At 40.5% G+C, this 20,917-nt stretch overlaps 1 protein-coding gene across 2 annotated transcripts in view; it reads left to right on the top strand.

The window, feature by feature from the left end:
- SYT1 (synaptotagmin 1) overlaps window positions 1-20,917 on the top strand; it is a 546,324-nt gene that overhangs the window by 427,562 nt on the left and 97,845 nt on the right. The window lies entirely within an intron of this gene.

Raw genomic sequence — 20,917 nt, 5'->3', positions numbered from 1 at the left:
CATCAATGTTTAACTTAGAATTTGAGGACAGATGTGTGCTGCTTCTTGAGGTCACTGGCTTTCCCAGTCCCATCATGTTGATGCTTTGTTTATATTGAGGCCACATTTGAAAATTACATCCAGGCTATGGAACCTGAGTGTCACAGTAGGATTGCCTAATTTTAGGGGAAATTATGTTATCTTTTTGTTGTTGTTGTTGTTGCGGTACGCGGGCCTCTCGCTGGCGTGGCCTCTCCTGTTGCGGAGCACAGGCTCCGGATGCGCAGGCTCAGCGGCCATGGCTCACGGGCCCAGCCGCTCCGCGGCATGTGGGATCTTCCCGGACCGGGACACGAGGCCGTGTCCCCTGCATCGGCAGGCGGACTCTCAACCACTGCGCCACCAGGGAAGCCCTCTTTTTCTTTTTGGTAGACAGTATTTTCAAAGCTCCATTAGCTAGAAAAACCAGGTAGAGCACAAACTTAGCTTAACTGTGTTTAAACTCCCACCTATTGAGTTTGTGTGGGGGGCAGATGCGTGTTAGGTGTGTTAGCTCATTGATTCCTCACAGTGACACTCTGGGGTACGTACCCTCCATATCCCCAACGGATAGACAAAGAAGCTGAAACTCAGAGAAGCTGAATAGCATGAGGCCATGCAGCTAACGGGAGGCCTGGGTTTCAGACATGGTCCGACTCCAGACACACATCATCCATCACATGGGATTGCCTCTAACTGAAAAAGAGGTTACAAGGCCTGCGTTAGGGATGATGTTTTAGTCTGCAAACACACACCCGCTCTGCACGCGCTCTGTACTTTGCTTCTCTTACTCTTATGCTCTCAACTCTAAGGCCACCACCCTACTGTGCAAAGAGGGCTGCAACAGCTTGCCTCAGTTCAACACCAATCCCAATTCCCAACCCTCTTAGCTGTCCCCCAGGTTTCTGGGTCAATCTTTCTATGACATGGATCCATCTGTGACAGATCCACATAGGATTCACATGTTTCTGTTTCCAGGTCTCCCTATTCCCCATCTTCCCATCTGTTTCATTCCATCCTATCTCAAGTTCCCGGCAGGAGGAAGTAATTGCTTCCATCTCTTTCATCACCTTTCCTGATACCAGGTACAATGGTGAACTTGGAATTGGACATCTGCCTTGTAACTATCCCTAGGACACCAAAGATCAATGAAACATTTTCATGTTCTCCAGACAGTGTTTAATAAGGTATACTTGAATCTAAGAGAAAGTTCTTTGTAAAACAAAGTATCTTTGTCTGCTTAGAGTTTCCTAAGCCCCTGTGTATCACAAAACAAGAGAAGCTCCTTATTCGCACCCTATACAGAAGATTTTGAGCTCTGTAGAATTTCTCAATATTTTTGTCATTCCCGAAATAATTTTTAAAGAGCAATGAATCTGCCAGAAAGGGCTGATTCCTTTATGAGGTGCTACAGTTTGAAACATGGCACTGACCAACCTGCTAGATTGCCACTTCAAAACTCTACTTCTTACAAGAGAAAGAATAAGAGGGAAAGAAAATGCATGAGCTACCTCTCACCAAACCGGATGATTACTAAGTGCCTGTCATCCAGTTTCCAATCTAGCCTTTCTTCAAATCCAAATATTTAATATTTTGAGAATAAAATCATAGCATTCCTGCCTGGAAATTTATGTCATCTTTATATGAATTAATTTCACATATACCTTAGCCAAATTTTTAAACACTTTTTATGTTAGGTCTGAATTTTAGCAGGATAACTAGCATTTATTAAATGAGCAGCGGCTGGTGTCATTGTCAGTCATGACTTCCAAAAACCTCGTATCAGTTGGTGGCAGACCTGGTTTCCTGCACAAGGAAATCATCTCTATCGGGGGATTTCTAGAGACCTTGATTCTCACCACCACCCCAAAACCCCAGCCTCTTCCACCTGCTGGTTTATGGTCTCTCTCCAAAACTCTCCTGACTTTGTAATTCGAATTGCTGATCCATTCCCTTGGGAGGTAAAACAATTTACATATTTAATTTATATATGAAATAATTAAACACATTAGCTCAATTAAGTCTTGTGTTCTATATATTACGCTAAATGTGCATATGAGGAAACCAAGACTCACAGAGACTAAGAAACTTGTCTGAAATCACATAACTAGGAAGTAACGACCAGACGTTTAAATGGTTTGCTGTAAAGTCCATGTTAATTACTATTTATTCTATTTTTAAATTCCAAAGTGGAGCAGGGACTCCACGTCAGATTCCTGGGGTTGAGAGTTAGGAACGGTTCAAGCCACGTATAAAGGGACCTGGTAATTCACTTAGGAAAGAAATGTAGCGTGCGACAGTGGTGACCTTTAAAAACTGGATAAGGGTTTTCCCGAAGTAGTAATCAGGATCAGAAGGGTGCCTATTTAAATAGCATACATGCAGTTTGAATTCTTTTTCTTCCATTTTTGGTGTGCTGGAGGAAAGAAAATTGTTTATCCCAGTGACTGTGACTTCATATCCAACAGTGCTGAACCTCAAGAGAGAAAAGAGATGAGACAGCTGCATTTTAACAAGGTTGATTTAGGCCAGAGCTGCTGTTCGGGGCCTCTGGTTTGAGTCCGAGATAAGTATTTACCAGGATGTACCGCTATACAAGTCACCAGCAAACGATTTCATGGAAGAACCCAGTACACAATCACAAGGATCAAACCCCCTTTCAGATCCTCATGTCCAGCGCATAACGAATTCAGTGCCCTGGGCTAGAACTTAAGTAACTGGGAGCAAAACCCAGCTCATCATATGTCATTTCTAGAGGAAGATAGTGCTTGATACATTATGTAATCTCCTGTACGTGAAGCAGGAAGCCACTGCCCAGCCTTTAGAGTGTCAGGACAGAAGACAGAAAGAAAGGCTGGGAGCCCAACAGGGAGGGTGTGGTGGATTATTTCTCTCTGGGTGTTGATGTCCTGACCTGCCATATGCCCACTGCCCTTCCCATTCTCAGCATACTCGCCCGCCAATGTTCTCTAAGAAAATGCTTCTGGGTGCCTCCTTTCCACATAAAATCATATGCACTTGGGCTCAGAACCGAGAATGGAAATGGTTCATTTCCCAAATGCAAGTTCTGGCACACCTAAACAAAGATTTGTACGCAGTAAATTAAAATCTCTCAGAGTTTCAAGCGTCAGTTTTTCAAACATACTCTCGGACTGTGAAAATTAAGGATTAATATATCCCTGAATGGAAACTGCTAATTAACATCTTCTATGCTTTATTCTTCCTATTAAGTCTGAGATTATTTTCTTACTTTTAAACATGCTGCATCTGTTTGGATTATCTTTTTTCTGATAAATTTATTTTTTTAATTAATTTTTTTTTTTTTTTGGCTGCATTGGGTCTTCGTTGCTGCGCACAGGCTTTCTCTAGTTGCGGCGAGTGGGTCCACTCTTTGTTGCGTTGTGCGGGCTTCTCATTGCAGTGGCTTCTCTTGTTGCAGAGCACGGGCTCTAGAGCACAGGCTCAGTACTTGTGGCACGCGGGCTTAGTTGCTCGGTGGCATGTGGGATCTTCCCAGACCAGGGCTCGAACCCATATCCCCTGCACTGGCAGGCAGATTCTTAACCACTGCACCACCAGGGAAATCCTGGATTATCTTTTGTGTCCCATATATTTCAGCTTTTATTAGTTCATATTTGTCCCCCCCAAAATGTAGGTTAAATAGGTGATAAGTAAGATTTACACTATCTGTTTTTTTGAGTTTAACAGTAAATATTATTAATATTGCTTTACATTTGTGTGATGCTTTCGTGTGCTCTAGAGACTATTGAGAACCAGCCCTGTGTTTCCAAACCAAATTCTCTCTCCCCTCAAGTCTCAGGGCTGTGGCATCTATGGAAGTTGCCTGTTTTGGGCTCTTACAATAGAAGAACCACAATCTTTCTCTGAGAGAACTGAATAATCAATGTCCATTAATTGGGGGTGAGATACCCATTTGAGGCAGCTTAGAATGACCTTCTGAAGCGACTAAAGCCTAAATAAAAAGGCGTTTAAATGTGGCATGGAAACCAAAGCTACCCCTCCAGGCAGGGTGCAGTGTTGAAACAGCTACCCCAAAGAGCCTACCTCTCTGGAGGGTTTTTTAAAAATAAGCATTGGGGGCTTCCCTGGTGGCGCAGTGGTTGAGAGTCCGCCTGTCGATGCAGGGGACACGGGTTCGTGCCCCGGTCTGGGACGATCCCACATGCCGCGGAGCGGCTGGACCCGTGAGCCATGGCCGCTGAGCCTGCGCGTCCGGGGCCTGTGCTCCGCAGCGAGAGAGGCCGCAGCAGTGAGAGGCCCGCATACAACAAAAAACAAACAAACAAAAAATAAGCCTTGGGGCATGGATTTATAGTCCTGCTTCAGGGTAAGGGGACAGACAGGGCGATCTCTCATGGGATCTAGCAGCCTGGTGATTCATCAAAGAAGGTGTTTAAAAAGCAAAACCGTGAAAGAAAAAGAGCTGTAGCATCAATCTAAATCAAGGCTCACATGTACTTTCTCTCTTTTTTTTTTTTTAACTTCTAATCTCTGCCTGCATTCTCATAAGACCTATCACAGTAGGACATACCCTCTACAATTACTTTGACAAACAATGGTATCAGTACTTAGGTTTTTAGTCTCTTTCAAAGTAGTCAATTTTTGACAGTGAAAAATAGCAGAAACTGATTCCTGAAGCTCTGACTCCAGTCATAGATTTGGAGAGTTGATTTAGCAGAGTGGCTTTCCGAATATAAGCCCCTGGCTAACTTTCTTGGGCAAGTGCCCATAGGCAGCAAAATTTCAGTGGAAACTTACACAAACGCAATAAAAACAGAAGTTATATCGTGTTGACTTTTCTACCAGGTAGATTGTAAAAAAAAAAAAAAAAAAAAAGTACCAGTTTTTTAACAATTTTTTTTTTTTTTTTTTGCGGTACGCGGGCCCCTCACTGCTGTGGCTTCTCCCGTTGCAGAGCACAGGCTCCGGACGCGCAGGCTCAGCGGCCATGGCTCACGGGCCCAGCCGCTCCACGGCATGTGGGATCTTCCCGGACCGGGGCACGAACCCGTGTCCCCTGCCTCGGCAGGCGGACGCTCAACCACTGCGCCACCAGAGAAGCCCTAACAATCTATTTTTAATGACAGTTATATACAGCAAAATATTCTGTCCAGAGATGAGATTTCACATTGTAGAGTTCTTGCAAACAGAAGCAGTAATAAGCGGAGCCTCTGGCCATCCTATGTATGGAACATAGAAATTCATATTCATGGAAGCCAACTTTAACTTATAATTTCACACATTAAAATGGGCTTAGTGCTCAAAAACAGGAAAGTGGCTAATTACACTACCACTTAATGGAATATTAGGCATTAGACATAATTATATGGAAAAATGCTTTAATATGTTAGGCAGAAAAAGCAAAATATAAAATTTTATACATAGATACATATGCTTGTGTTGTAGGGTTTTTTAAATATTTGCATATGGAAAAGATAATTTGGGGATCTATGAAAATGAGATTATTGTTTTAGGATGCTAAGATAGTATTTTTGGTCCAATTTTTAACGTACATATATAAATGTAAATTACACACACACATGTACATTTGATATAACAAATATCCACTTTTTCAAAGTTCAGTCTAGTATATTCTGTTTTCTGTACAAGTTTTTTTTTTTTTTTAAGTGCTCTACCATGAGTTTTAAGAAAATGCAGGTAAACCCACATGTTCCCTCCTTCATTCACTTCTCTGCTCATAAGACCCCTGCCAGCTGCAATACCCACATATTGAATAGGTTTCCATTTTAACTTATATTCAGCTAATAAGTCTTTCCTTTTCCTTTTTTCCAAATGAGTTTGCCCCAGAAATTTTCCCCTAGATTATTCCACAAAAGCATGTCGTATTTACCCTTAAGTAATTAGAAAATAGGAAGGCGAAAATAGATTAACATTTAAAAATAAGAGAGAGCACCCCTGCCGTGCTTCTGTGGCGTTTGAGATGTGCAGTATCATACATGTGTTTTGTCACTGGCAAAGTGAGAAATCTGGAAAGGGCTATGAAAAGTTGTGTGGCTGCAATAAAATCTTGACTGACAAAGAGAAGTTTCTGTGGTGAATGTTTCCATGCCCTACAAAGGAACGGGGCAAAATAAAAAGATCAAGACTTATACCTTGGGTTAATGCGGCAAAAACTATATTGGTAAAAAATTTCAGTGCCACTGAGATGCCATCACACAATCACATTGATCAAAATGCTTCCTTGAAGCACGGATTTTCAAGCGTTTGCATTTTTCATGCCAGCCAACTTCTATTCTAAGTAGCCATCAAATTTTCATAACCTTCTCCTGGCTACCTCCAGAAACTGTGGTGGTTAGCAGGTTTGTTCCACTGCAATGAAACCAAGTAACCTTTGGATATTCTTCTATAATATCTGAATCCCAGTTACGTATCTTTACAGGGGGAGCCTGAGACTGAGGGAGACTGAACCATGAATTCATTTCTACATGACCTTTGACCTGCTTCTGACAGCTAAGGAGATTTGACTTCCTGGCTGGCCTGCTAGAAGCTCAGGGAATGAGACTTCCCAGTATTTACTATGTCATTTTCTAAATCACAGTTTCAGACAGAGTATGATGTAGTATACCTCCTTGGTGGGGAAAAGCAATGTTATGGCCTAGAGGGAAAAAAAAAAAAAGCATATGCCCTTATTCTTGTTAGATGCGGAAAAACAAACCATTGGGTGCTGAACAGGAAAATAAATACTGTTATGCACCTAGCTTCATACCAAAAAGATATAACTTTGTTGACCTTGCTTGCCCTTTCAATGCCAACTTCAGGTCTATTTGTTAATGCCAGCTTTGAGAAATTCAAAATGTATATAAAACCATTTTCATGAAACCTACGGTTCATGGAAGACAGAGGAGAGGTTGTCCATTTCGTGTGAGGCCTATGATTTCCCTCTTTCCATACTGATTTATATACCTGCAGGGAGGACTCATGGATCAAGAAGGTACACCTTGGTTCAAACTGCCTCTGCTATTCATGACTGTGCAAACTTGGAGAATTCAGCTAACCTCTCTGTGCTTTAATTTCCTTATGCCTAAGATAGAGACAACAAAACCCTATCACAATGGCAACTATACCTCAAGAAAAACCCTCATCGCAGACTACTATAATAAGGTGCTACATGTGAAAACATCCAGAACCAGTAAGCATGCAATGAACACCAGCTTCCTTTCTTTTTTTCTCCTTCTACACTCTTAGGCTATTATAACTTACACAATAATTGTGTTACTTAAATTCCCTACTACTTCTTTCAAATACAAAGACCATATTTACTGATACAGGGGAACAAATACATAAAGCTTAAATCATATTGTGTCATATTTTTTTAAAGGGTAGTCCAACAAAATGGGACCAAGATTTCCTTGCCATTCGTAGACAGTTAATTTTAGTCTTTTTTTTTTTAACATCTTTTTTGGAGTATAATTGCTTTACAATGGTGTGTTAGTTTTCTGCTATATAACAAAGTGAATCCGCTATGTACATACATATATCCCCATATCCCCTCCCTGTTGCATCTCCCTCCCACCCTCCCTATCCCACCCCTCTAGGTGGTCACAAAGCACCGAGCTGATCTCCCTGTGCTATGCACCTGCTTCCCACTAGCTATCTATTTTACATTTGGTAGTGTATATATGTCCATGCCGCTCTCTCACTTTGTCCCAGCTTACCCTTCCCCCTACCCGTGTCCTCAAGTCCATTCCCTAGTAGGTCTGTGTCTTTATTCCCATCTTGCCCCTAGGTTCTTCAAGACCTTTTTTGTCTGTTTGTTTAGATTCCATATATGTATGTTAGCATATGGTATTTGTTTTTCTCTTTCTGACTCACTTCACTCTGTATGACAGACTCTCAGTCCATCCACCTCACTACAAATAACTCAATTTCGTTTCTTTTTATGGCTGAGTAATATCCCATTGTATCTATGTGCCACATCTTGTTTATCCATTCATCTGTCAATGGACACTTAGGTTGCTTCCATGTCCTGCCTATTGTAAACAGTGCTGCAATGAACATTGTGGTACATTACTCTTTTTGAATTATGGTTTTCTCAGGGTATATGCCAAGCAGTGGGATTGCTGGGTCATATGGCAGTTCTATTTTTAGTTTTTTTGGTGTTGTTGCGGTAGGCGGGCCTCTCACTGTTGTGGCCTCTCCCGTTGCGGAGCACAAGCTCCGGACGCGCAGGCTCAGCAGTCATGGCTCACGGGTCCAGCCGCTCCGCAGCATGTGGGATCTTCCCAGACCGGGGCACGAACCCGTGTCCCCTGCATCAGCAGGCGGACTCTCAACCACTGCGCCACCAGGGAAGCCCTATTTTTAGTTTTTTAAGGAACTTCCATACAGTTCTCCATAGTGCCTTATCAATTTACATTCCCACCAAGAGTGCAAGAGGGTTCCCTTTTCTCCACACCCTCTCCAGCATTTATTGTTTGTAGATTTTTTGATGATGGCCATTCTGACCAGTGTGAGGTGATACTTCATTGTAGTTTTGATTTGCATTTCTCTAATGATTAGTGATGTTGAGCATCCTTTCATGTGTTTGTTGGCAATCTGTGTATCTTCTTTCAAGAAATGTCTATTTAGGTCTTCTGCCCATTTTGGACTGGGTTGTTTGTTTTTTTGATATTGAGCTGCATGAGCTGCTTGTATATTTTGGAGATTAATCCTTTATCAGTTGCTTCATTTGCAAACATTTTCTTCTATTCTGAGGGTTGTCTTTTTGTCTTCTTTATGGTTTCCTTTGCTGTGCAAAAGCTTTTAAGTTTCATTAGGTCCCATTTGTTTATTTTTGTTTTTATTTCCATTTCTCTAGGAGGTGGGTCAAAACAAATCTTGCTGTCATTTATGTCATAGAGTGTTCTGCCTATGTTTTCCTCTAAGAGTTTGATAGTGTCTGGCCTTACATCTAGGTCTTTAATCCATCTTCAGTTTATTTTTGTGTACGGTGTTAGGAAGCGTTCTAATTTCACTCTTTTACGTGTAGCTGTCCAGTTTTCCCAGCACCATTTATTGAAGAGGCTGTCTTTTCTCCACTGTATACTCTTGCCTCCTTTATCAAATATAAGGTGACCATACGAGCATGAGTTTACCTCTGGGCTTTCTATCCTGTTCCATTGATCCAGATTCCTGTTTTTGTGCCAGTACCACACTGTCTTGATTACTGTGCTTTGTAGTATAGTCTGAAGTCAGGGAGTCTGATTCCTCCAGCTCCATTTTTCTTTCTCAAGATTGCGTTGGCTATTCGAGGTCTTTTGTGTTTCCATACAAATTGTGAAATGTTTTGTTCTAGTTCTGTGAAAAATGTCATTGGTAGTTTGATAGGGATTGCATTGAATCTGTAGATTGCTTTGGGTAGTAGAGTCATTTACAGTGTTGATTCTTCCAATCCAAGAACATGGTATCTCTCTCCATCTGTTTGTATCATCTTTAATTTCTTTCATCAGTGACTTATAGTTTTGTGCATACAGGTCTTTTGTCTCCTTAGGTAGGTTTACTCCTAGGTATTTTGTTCTTTTTGTTGCAGTGGTAAATGGGAGTATTTCCTTAATTTCTCTTTCAGATTTTTCATCATTGGTGTATAGGAATGCAAGAAATGTCTGTGCACTAATTTTGCATCCTGCAACTTTACCAAATTCACTGATTAGCTCTAGTAGTTTTCCGGTGGCATCTTTAGGATTCTCTATTTATAGTACCATGTCATCTGCAAACAGTGACAGTTTACTTCTTTTCCAATTTGGATTCCTTTTATTTCTTTTTCTTCTCTGATTGCTGTGGCTAAAACTTCCAAAACTATGTTGAATCATCATGGTGAGAGTGGGCAACCTTGTCTTTTTCCTGAACTTAGAGGAAATGGGTTCAGTTTTTCATCATTAGGAACAATTTGGCTGTGGGTTTGTCATCTATGGCCTTTATTATGTTGAGGTAGTTTCCCTCTATGCCTACTTTCTGGAGAGTGTTTTTTATCATACATGGGTGTTGAATTTTGTCAAAAGCTTTTTCTGCATCTATTGAGATGATCATAAGGTTTTTTTCCTTCAATTTGTTAATATGGTGTATCACATTGATTGATTTGCATATATTGAAGAATCCTTGCATTCCTGGGATAAACCCCACTTGATCATGGTGTATGATCCTTTCAATCTGCTGTTGGATTCTGTTTGCTAGTATTTTGTTGAGGATATTTGCATCTATGTTCATCAGTGATGTTGGCCTGTAGTTTTCTTTTTTGTCACATCTTTGTCTGATTTTGGTATCAGGGTGATGATGGACTCATAGAATGAGTTGGGGAGTGTTCCTCCCTCTGCTGTATTTTGGAAGAGTTTGAGAAAGATAGGCATTCACTGTTCTCTAAATGTTTGATAGAATTCACCTGTGAAGCCATCTGGTCCTGGGCTTTTGTTTGTTGGAAGATTTTTAATCACAGTTTCAATTTCAGTGCTTGTGATGGGTGAGTTTATATTTTCTATTTCTGCCTGGTTCAGTCTCGGAAGGTTGTGCTTTTCTAAGAATTTGTCCATTTCTTCCAGGTTGTCCATTTTATTGGCATATAGTTGCTTGTAGTAATCTCTCATGATCCTTTGTATTTCTGCAGTGTCAGTTGTTACTTCTCTTTCATTTTTAAATCTGTTGATTTGAGTCTTCTCCCTTTTCTTCTTGATGAGGCTGGCTAGTGGTTTATCAATTTTTTTTGTCTTCTCAAAGAACCAGCTTTTAGTTTTATTGATCTTTGCTATTGTTTCCTTCATTTCTTTTTCATTTATTTCTGATCTGATCTTTATGATTTCTTTCCTTCTGCTAACTTTGGGGTTTTTTTGTTCTTCTTTCTCTAACTGCCTGAGGTAAGATTAGGTTGTTTGAGATTTTTCTTGTTTCTTGAGGTGGGATTGTATTGCCCTAAGCTTCCCTCTTTGAACTGCTTTTGGTGCATCCCATAGGTTTTGGGTCGTGTTTTCACTGTCATTTGTTTCTAGGTATTTTTTTATTTCCTCTTTGATTTCTTCAGTGATCCCTTTGTTATTTAGTAGCATATTGTTTAGCCTCCCTGTGTTTGTACTTTTTAGTTTTTTTCCTGTAATTGATATCTAGTCTCATAGCATTGTAGTTGGAAAAGATACTTCATATGATTTCAATTTTCTTAAATTTACCAAGGCTTGATTTGTGTCCCAAGATATGATCTATCCTGGAGAATGTTCCATGAGCACTTGAGAAGAAAGTGTGTTCTGTTGTTTTTGGATAGAATGTCCTATAAATATCAATTAAGTCCATCTTATTTACTGTGTCATTTAAAGCTTGTGTTTTTTTATTTACATTTTTGGATGATCTGTCCATTGGTGAAAGCGGGGTGTTTACGTCCCCTACTATTACTGTGTTACTGTCGATTTCCCCTTTTATGGCTGTTAGCATTTGCCTTATGTATTGAGGTGCTCCTATGTTGGGTGCATAAATATTTACAATTCTTTTATCTTCTTCTTGGATCGATCCCTTGATCATTATGTAGTGTCCTTCTTTGTGTCTTGTAATCGTCACTATTTTAAAGTCTATTTTGTCTGATATGAGAATTGCTACTCCAGCTTTCTTTTGATTTCCATTTTCATGGAATATCTTTTTCCATCTCCTCACTTTCAGTCTGTATGTGTCCCTAGGTCTGAAGTGGGTCTCTTGTTTTTGTATACATTCAGCCAGTCTGTGTCTTTTGGTGGGAGCATTTAATCCATTTACATTTAAGGTAATTATCGATATGTATGTTCCTATTACCATTTTCTTAATTGTTTTGGGTTTGTTTTTGTAGGTCTTTTCCTTCTCTTGTGTTTCCTACCTAGAGAAGTTCCTTTAGCATTTGTTGTAGAGCTGGTTTGGTGGAGCTGAATTCTCTTAGTTTTTGCTTGTCTATAAAGGTTTTAATTTCTCCATCAAATCTGAATGAGACCCTTGCTGGGTAGAGTAATCTTGGTTGTAGGTTTTTCCCTTTCATCACTTTAAATATGTCCTGCCACTCCCTTCTGGCTTGCAGAGTTTCTGCTGAAAGATCAGCTGTTAACCTTATGGGAATTCCCTTGTATGTTATTTGTTGCTTTTCTCTTGCTGCTTTTAATATTTTTTCTTTGTATTTAATTTTTGATAGTTTGATTAATATGTGTCTCAGCATGTTTCTCTTTGGGTTTATCCTGTGTGGGACTCTCTGTGCTTCCTGGACTTGATAGACTATTTCGTTTCCCATGTTAGGGAAGTTTTTGACTACAATCTCTTCAAATATTTTCTCAAACCCTTTCCTTTTTCTCTTCTTCTTCTGAGACCCCTATAATTCCAGTGTTGGTGTGTTTAATGTTTTCCCAGAGGTCTCTGAGACTGTCCTCAATTCTTTTCATACTTTATTCTGCTCCCTGGCATTTATTTCCACCATTTTATCTTCCAACTCACTTATCCTTTCTTCTGCCTCAGTGATTCTGCTATTGATTCCTTCACACCTTCCCCAGGGTCCCCCCATCACCACTGGACCCCTAACCATGGGTGGGTCACTCTGGGTGTACGAACTCCTCGCTTCCCCAAGCCGCCCCTCAAGGGTGCTGTCCTGGAGGTCTGGCCTTTACTTTTGCTCCCCCTTCCCTCCCTCCCACTCCCTCAGGACCCACGCGGCTGGAGGGGGCCTCAGTGGGCAGAGAATCAGGTCTGGGATCTCAACAGGCTCCCGGGGGCCCAAGTGGGCAGAGGAAACCTGGCCACACTCTCTTTTGATCCTCTGCCCTCCCAATGGTTCCCTAATTTCCCTCTTCGGGTGTGGGATCCCTTCCCCTCCCCCAGCCGCCCCTCAGGGGTGCCAGTCCCATCCCGCCTCCACTTCTCCTCCCCCTCACTGCCCCCATGCCCCACATCCTACCCAGTCACTGGGGGTTCCTCCCGTCCCCTTAGGTGTCCATGGTCCCCTACAGGTGCCTGGTAGGTGCCCTAGTTGTCTAGCCTAATTATTGAAAAACTCAACTATTTTGACTTTTTACAGTGTCTGGCAATCCAGAAAACCTTTAGCTCGGATTAGCCGGACTACAGCATGGAGAAGGAACGTATTCAGGCTGAGAGGCCTGTGACAAGCTATAGTTAATAAGTTCTCCATGGTGTCAAAAGTAATAATAGTAACATGCCTTTGTGAGTTAAATTAATTTTGGTTTGTGCACTGGCCTGCATATAAATGTGAATGACATTTCCAAAAATGATAAGGCAAGAGTTGAGAAAGCCAAGTGGTAAAGCAGAATGAGATGTGCTCACTAGAGCAGGGCCGCTCACTGCAGGCATCTGGGGGCGCAGGCAGAGAGATGCAGGGTATTATTACAGCAGACGTGACGCCGTGGGGGGAGGGGTTGTTTTAGTTCATTCTGCCCTTTACGAAAATTCTGGAAGAGAGATTGTGTCTTTAGAGAAACTAAAGATGTTTGACATCCTGGCTCCCTGTTTGGTAATGAGAGAGCATCTTCCTGCTAATCTCTGATTTCAAGTGTCTTCAAACCACAGATATTTTTTTCCCTCTGCCTGCAAGAGGCAGCTGACTGGTAATAGCTTTTAAATGAATAACCCGTCAAGTGGCATTTTAAAGCCCTAATGGTTGTGTTCATTTCAGAGACTTCTTCAGATCCCCACACACATACCCTGCCACTGGCACAGATAAATATGCTGTCTGCAAAGAGTTAAAAGACACATGTTGAACCCAGAAAGAAAAGATCTTAGTATGACCGACGTAGCTGGTGTGGTATCTTATCTTTTTCTGTTTGAGCTCTAATAGTTCAAGGGTTGCAACCAGAAATCAAATTATAAGGAAAATGAAGATTTTCCTGTTAAGTGATTACTATAGATAGGAACTATATAATAGTTTATATTATGTAATTATATAATAGTTTTATTTAATATATTATAATAGTTTATATATAAACTTAATAGTTTAAGGAGGAGCTATATAATAGTTTAAGGAAGCTGTGTGTCTCCTCTTACTATAAACTTGACAATTCAGTCTAGGCCTCATCCTAGAGTAATAAGTCTCTACATTTCTTTCATGTATCTGTCAACACATTTTTTTTCCTGTCTGTTCAGGAGTACTATTGATATACCACCCAATTTTTAAACTTGTATATACAAGTTTCTTTATTTCAATAAAATTAAGAGCACTGTATTCTAGGCTATACACATTGTTTGATATCCATAGCCATCCTACACACTCTTGGAAGTATTCTCATTTTATAAAGGAAAAGTAAAGGGAGTCCCCGCAGTCATACGCCCATTAAGTTACCAAGTCTGCATCTTAACTCAAGTCAGTCTGAGCCTATGCTCCTGTTAACATATAACCATAAAAACCCTTGCCCTGTTTTCCAGCAATCAATTCACTGTATGTACTAAAGGCTTCCTATATAAGCAACTATGTTCTGTACCTTCTACATTTAACTATCCCAAACGAAAACACATCAGCAAAGGAAATAGCTCCTTGGTGGAAGATTTTTCATTAATCTGATGCCTCAATTCAACAACATATCTACAGATCATTCTATGCTGGGCCCTGGTGATACAGAGATGAATTAGATACAGTTTTTCCACTCAAGGAGTTCATAGGCAACAAGGAAGGGATGATGCTGTCTGGAGGTGAGGAGTTCAGAAGGGGTGATTAGATATGAATGAGGTGGGTTATAAAGGATGATTAGGAATTCAACAGGTCAAGAATAAGGATTTCCAATCAGGGGAAGAAGGGTGAGCATCTGAAACATTCGGAGAGAAATAATGTCTGGCTGCAATGTAATGCATGTGAGAGGAGAATGATGGAGGCAGGGGCTAAGCCACAAAAATAAATAAGGGTAATATTTTAGTGCTTTGAATTTGGAAGTTAACATTTTACTCTGATAGTTGGCAACCAGGAGGGTATTAAAGCTGCCAGTGGCCGTATCAGCTCTATGGCTTAGAAAGCTAATCCTTTGGCAGCATGACGATGAATTGAAGGCTCCTGCTTCCAGAGGCAGAGTTCATGAAATTACATGGCAGTGAAAGTAAGAACTCAAATTTGAAAAGGTTTTTAAGATAAGATTTATAGAAACTTGTTTTCAATTAGACAGAAGAGTGAGGGCTTGAAAGCCATTGAAAGTGATTCCAACTCTAGCTTGGTTAACTGAGAAGTGAGCAAACAGGGCAATAAATGAAATTACAAAAGATGCATTAATTTTAAGGATAAACATTAAGTTCTATTTTGGACATGTTGGTTAAAACAGAATTCATTAAAAAAAAAAAAAACAGAATTCATTTCCATTTTAGATCATATTAACATCCTACTTCTCCCCCATCGCAAACTTGTTTAAGTGCTTTATATATCATATTTTGTTTTCCTATATAGTACCCTACCCAGCATCAACCGGCATTGCTTAAATTTTCCTGATTCCATCATCTCCTTAACCGTCTAGTATTTTTCTAAATTGCTTATAAATAAAGCCAGAAGTCATGTCCTTTCTTCAAAGGAAAGAAACCTCCCAAGGAAAAAAATGTCCTGACGAACAGAAAGTGAAGAAAACAACCTTCATCCTTGCCATTAAGCTAGTACATTTTCTAGCTTCCTCAGGAACTTCCACTCCTCCCAGTTAGCCGACAAGTATAATAAACCACTACAAGCACCTGCTCCTTCCTGTGCTGATCCAAGCTCAAGGTCACTGAGGGGTGAAGTGGGGGGGACAAAATCCAAGCCACGTTTTACCCAAGGATAGGATTCAGTGGACTTCAACTCAGAGAGACCCACCGTGTGAGGAGACCCTGAGCTACCCTGCAGGAGGACCTCAGGTGGGGCCCAAGTGCAGTGAGATGGGCATCTCCACATAGACATCTTACCAGGTCCCACAGCTGGCTGTCCATGTCCACAGCTCTTCTGTGTGTCCAAGAACAAACTCGTAAGAGGGCTGACTGAGCGAGAACTCTGTATCAGCATTCATATGACATTGTCCTTCTGTTCATTAATACAACAAAAATATGAGTGTCTGTGTGCCAGACACTGTACCCCACACCAGCTGAGTAAGGAACACACAAAGATGGATATAATTGTATTTTGTAAAAACTCAATCTTAATTTTTGATGGATAGAAATGCTAAGAATAAAATAACGAGCATGCAGTGTGCACATAAACCATATTCTAGGCGTCATTCTAAGCACCTGATGTATCTCCTCTCACTTGATCCTCACAGCCACCAGTTGAGATCAGTACTATCACTATCCCCATTTTATCCAGGAGGAAACTGAGGCTTAGGGAGATGAAACAACCTACCCTAAGTCACCTAGCTAGGAAGTGACAAACCAGGGTTTCAAATCTAGGTCTGTCTGACTTTAGACTCCAGCTCTAAACCTCTGCTACCTGTAGCCCAACAGGTACTTCAGCCACAGATCCATCCCTACACCGTATCCATTGACCTCTGGCCACGTGAGAACAGAGAATACAGCACTTATCACGTGTTTAGAGAATGTGGCTTGCTTTTATATTTTTCTAAGTCACTGCTTGCAATAATCCCTCTCTTGCATTTATTTATCCTCCTTTTTGCAGAAAGCTTATCCTTCTACCCACTTTTTCCTTATTTGACCTCACCAAATCCCTGTGAGGAGAGAAGAATATAATTGATTACCCCTTCTGATTCAAGATGATGTAATACATCTCCTTTTAGTCGATACATTTAACTCAGGCAACCTCAGGAACGGAAAGGAGAATCGGGGAGCCTGTGTTTGGGACGTGCTTCTGCTCCTCTGAGAAACCTTTCATCTCAATAGTCTGCAGGTATACATGGAAGACCTTGAGACGGTCATTCAGAAACTGTAGCCTGCTGACTCCTGTGCGCTCAGGAAGACATGAAAGCAATTGCAAATGGCTTAACAGAGGGCGCAATATTAGAGATGAAGAATCTGGCTATGAACACTTCCACCAGGGAAATGCTGCCATGTGACATTTTTTTCCAGTTCAGCACCTTGTGCTAATAGTATCTTACAGGCTTAGTGTTAGATACTATTGAACAATGATTACCCAATATAAAAAGAAAATTAAAATTTCACGAGATTTGCCACATAGAAGAAAAAGCATGGACTTTGATGCTTAACAAGCCTGTGTTCTGGGTTCTAATAACCATGTTACGTTAACAAAGTTACTCCACAGGGCTGAGCCTCAGTTTGTCCATTTATGAAGTAGAGACAATGATAACCTGTACTTCATGGCTGTGAAGATATGGAATAAATTATATGAAGTATCCAACACATAGAAGCTGATCTGTAAAAGGCAGCCCGATTTTTTTTTTTTTTTTTTTTTTTTTTGCGGTACGCGGGCCTCTCACCGCCGTGGCCTCTCCCGTTGCGGAGCACAGGTTCCGGACGCGCAGGCCCAGCGGCCACGGCTCACGGGCCCAGCCGCTCCGCGGCACGTGGGACCGTGGGCACGAACCCGCGTCCCCTGCATCGGCAGGCGGGCCCCAACCACTGCGCCACCAGGGAAGCCCGGAAGCCCGATATTAACAATGACTAACATTTATTGAGCACTTCCTGTGTGCCAGCTTCTGTATGCACAGCACGTGTATACTAACTCTTTAATCCTCACAACAGTCCTTTAGTTTATTATCATTCCCATTCTACTGATAAGGATACAGAGTCCCACAAAGGTTAAGAATGCCCCCAGATCACAGCTAAGTAAGTGACAGGTCAAGATTTGGACTCGGCAGCCTTACTACAGTATTAACTGTGGTACTAACTGTCTCTAAAAATCAGTTTTGAGAACCTCATACCTTTTAGGAATAAAAGCTTAACCTCCAGTCCATTTTCCTTTCTTGATGTACCTTATTTGGAACCATAGGAAACTCTTTCTCAATGACCCCATGAAAAATTGTCTCTGGTTACCTCTGTAAGCTGTTCAGTTTTACCCTCACACACAAACGAGTATTCTTAATTTATACTAGAAACAACGTCTTTCAGAAAGATTTCCCACCTGACCCTGTACCATTGTCACCTACAAGGGACATCATTGGCTCACTTCTCCGCCTTTAATTCACTCTGGATAAGTTTGAAAGTAACCCTTTATAGTACAATACGTTCTTTACATTTTTTGTGTTTTTTCCCATAAGCTTAAACCTATAAGACTCCTCTATCTTCAAAAAGTAGTCATATGTATCTATGATTCATTATCTTCAGACAGATCTTTTCAAATATTTCAAGGACTCTGACTGCCTAAAGGCTTTTTTCAGATAACAGTTTTTTGGGTTTTGTTTGTTGGTTTTTTTTTTTGCCGTACGGGCCTCTCACTGTTGTGGCCTCTCCCTTTGTGGAGCACAGGCTCCGGACACGCAGGCCCAGTGGCCATTGCTCATGGGCCAAGCCGCTCCGTGGCGTGTGGGATCTTCTCAGACCGGGGCACAAACCCGTGTCCCCTGCATCGGCAGGCGGACTCTCAACCACTGCGCCACCAGGGAAGCCCTACATAACAATTTTATACATATTCTTTTTAGCTTCAAATTCAAAATGATGTCCCTTAGATTTCACATATTCTTTCTCCGAGTCAAAAGATTTTGGGGGGGTCATCTGAAGTATATATGGTGATTTTTTTTTAAATTTATGTCATTTTTATTTATTTGCCAAAAATACGCATGAAAGCAATGGAAATAAGGATTACCTCAGGCTCTTAATTTGTCCCTTTGCAGAATTTATTGAACAATAATGGTTACTACTTTTCTAAGAAAGAGTTCATGGAAATCTGCAAACTACTTTAAGGTACAGTGTTGGCAAACATGCTTTTATGGGATTTCAAATGTGAAAAAGTTCTCTTTTTAAATTTTTATACTGGGACATCCCTTGTGGCACAGTGGTTAAGAATCTGCCTGCCAATGCAGGGGACATGGGTTCGAGTCCTGATCTGGGAAGATCCCACATGCCGTGGGGCACCTAAGCCTGCGTGCCACAACTACTGAAGCCTGCACGCCTACAGCCCGTGCTCCGCAACAAGAGAAGCCACCACGAGAAGCCCACGCACCACAACGAAGAGTAGCCCCCTCTCTCAGCAGCTAGAGAAAGCCTGCACGCAGCAACAAAGACCCAATGCAGCCAAAAATAAATAAATAAATTTATAAATAAATTTTTTAAAATTTTATATTGATCTCCATTAACAGGATATCACATAATAAAATCCGAGATGAAAACCGTAGATAAAAACTAAATCCTAATAAAATGATAAAAAATCACCTGATGAAATTGGCCAGAAATTTATGGGTCCGTTTTCTCAGTCACATTTTCTAGAAGCTAAGTTTCCTTCATTAAAAGTATGATGTTCAAAGTTGAAAACCAGAATGCCATTACAAATAAAAGAGGAAAATTATGACAGTTTAAAATGCCTTGAGTTACAGTTGCATAACACACATTCTTAAAAATTCTTTTAGTCTGTGATGTCCTTTACATAACAATAAAAACAAAACCCTGACATCTCAGCAGGTCACTCCAGCTGTCAGTCTGAATACATGCAAAATGAAGCAAATAAGATATACCTATGTGCTTTCTTTGTCTGAAGACATAGCTTCCAAGCAAATTCACATCACACCCATTTGCAGATAAACTATTTTTGCACTGTGTGATGTAGTGACATCCCCATTTCCATGCAAGGGACCATTGAATTCCCTAATGATCTGATTTTCTTAACGATGAGCACCAGTGAACTTTCCCCTAGGCAAACCAGATGGAAATGAAATTGTTTCTGCAAAATGAACAATTTGTGAAATGTTGGCAAATTGAATTCCAAATATACTTAGAGATGATCTTGACTTCCTCTGTAAGTCTGCCACAACACGCAGTGCATTTAAGGCCTACATGAGAAATACACTAATTATCTGCATAACCTTTAAGGAAAAATAAATGAGAACAGAAGATCACCACTGGAGAGAGAAAAGCCAAACTCTGATAAAGTAGTAATGTGTAGATGGGATCGTTTCACTAAGAAACTGAGATTAATGTAGATGTTGTTAGAGGTGTTCACTTATCACCTTTGAGATTGGTGATCTATTTTGTGAAGGGGGTAACTCAAGCTAAGCAAATTTCTTCACATTGTTTCAAGTCAGTTACATAGCGAAGATGAAGATATAAATTCAAATGCCTAATCTATATGCATATAATTTGCAACTCCATATATTTTCATCTTTATCTGAAAGCTGAATTAACTCGGCTGTTCATGAGAAAGATTTTGTTTCCATTATCCACAATCTGATTATATTACTACTTTCACAGTGACACTGAAACTATCAAGTAGATGCAACATACTTGTGGTACAGAAGATGGACTGTACTTTTCTCTTTATCTCAATAATCCTTACAGGTCTCCTCGTATTCCATCTATGGAGGGTTGCAACGCCCCTGGAAATGGCCATAGTCATAATTGGGATTTGTACCTATTCAGAAATTCAAATATTCCACCTCAGCTGTTATATCATCAAGTAATGAGGATTCTTTTGCATCTTTACAAGAGCCAGCTACTCAATGTCTAATAAATAATGAAGTAGTGGAAACTATTTAAAAATGGTTATTCTACTGATATTAACCTAGTAAGAAAATGATATTAATACATCTCATGTACAGGTTTAGTATTTCAAAGCTCTTTTCTTTGATTTCATTTTATTCTTACCAGTTCTTTACTAGAAAATGTAGTTGAATTATTATATATAAATCTAGTTAGAGTTTCTCTCCAACCAAACTAGCCAAATTCCCAGTGTTACTCGCGTATCATTTTTAAAACCTATTCCCAAACAGTAACTGTTTTCTCTCTGGCTCTTTTATGTTTTTGTCTTGTCTAGTTTTTCCACTAATGATATTTATACATTGTCCTTGGCATGTCTACTCTCTCAGAAAGCTTGATCCCCAAG

This window comes from Phocoena phocoena, chromosome 11 (genome assembly GCF_963924675.1).
Source record: "Phocoena phocoena chromosome 11, mPhoPho1.1, whole genome shotgun sequence".
Taxonomy (NCBI): Eukaryota; Metazoa; Chordata; class Mammalia; order Artiodactyla; family Phocoenidae; genus Phocoena; species Phocoena phocoena.
Note: the sequence above shows the minus strand (reverse complement) of the source record. Positions and strands in the feature narration are given on the sequence as shown.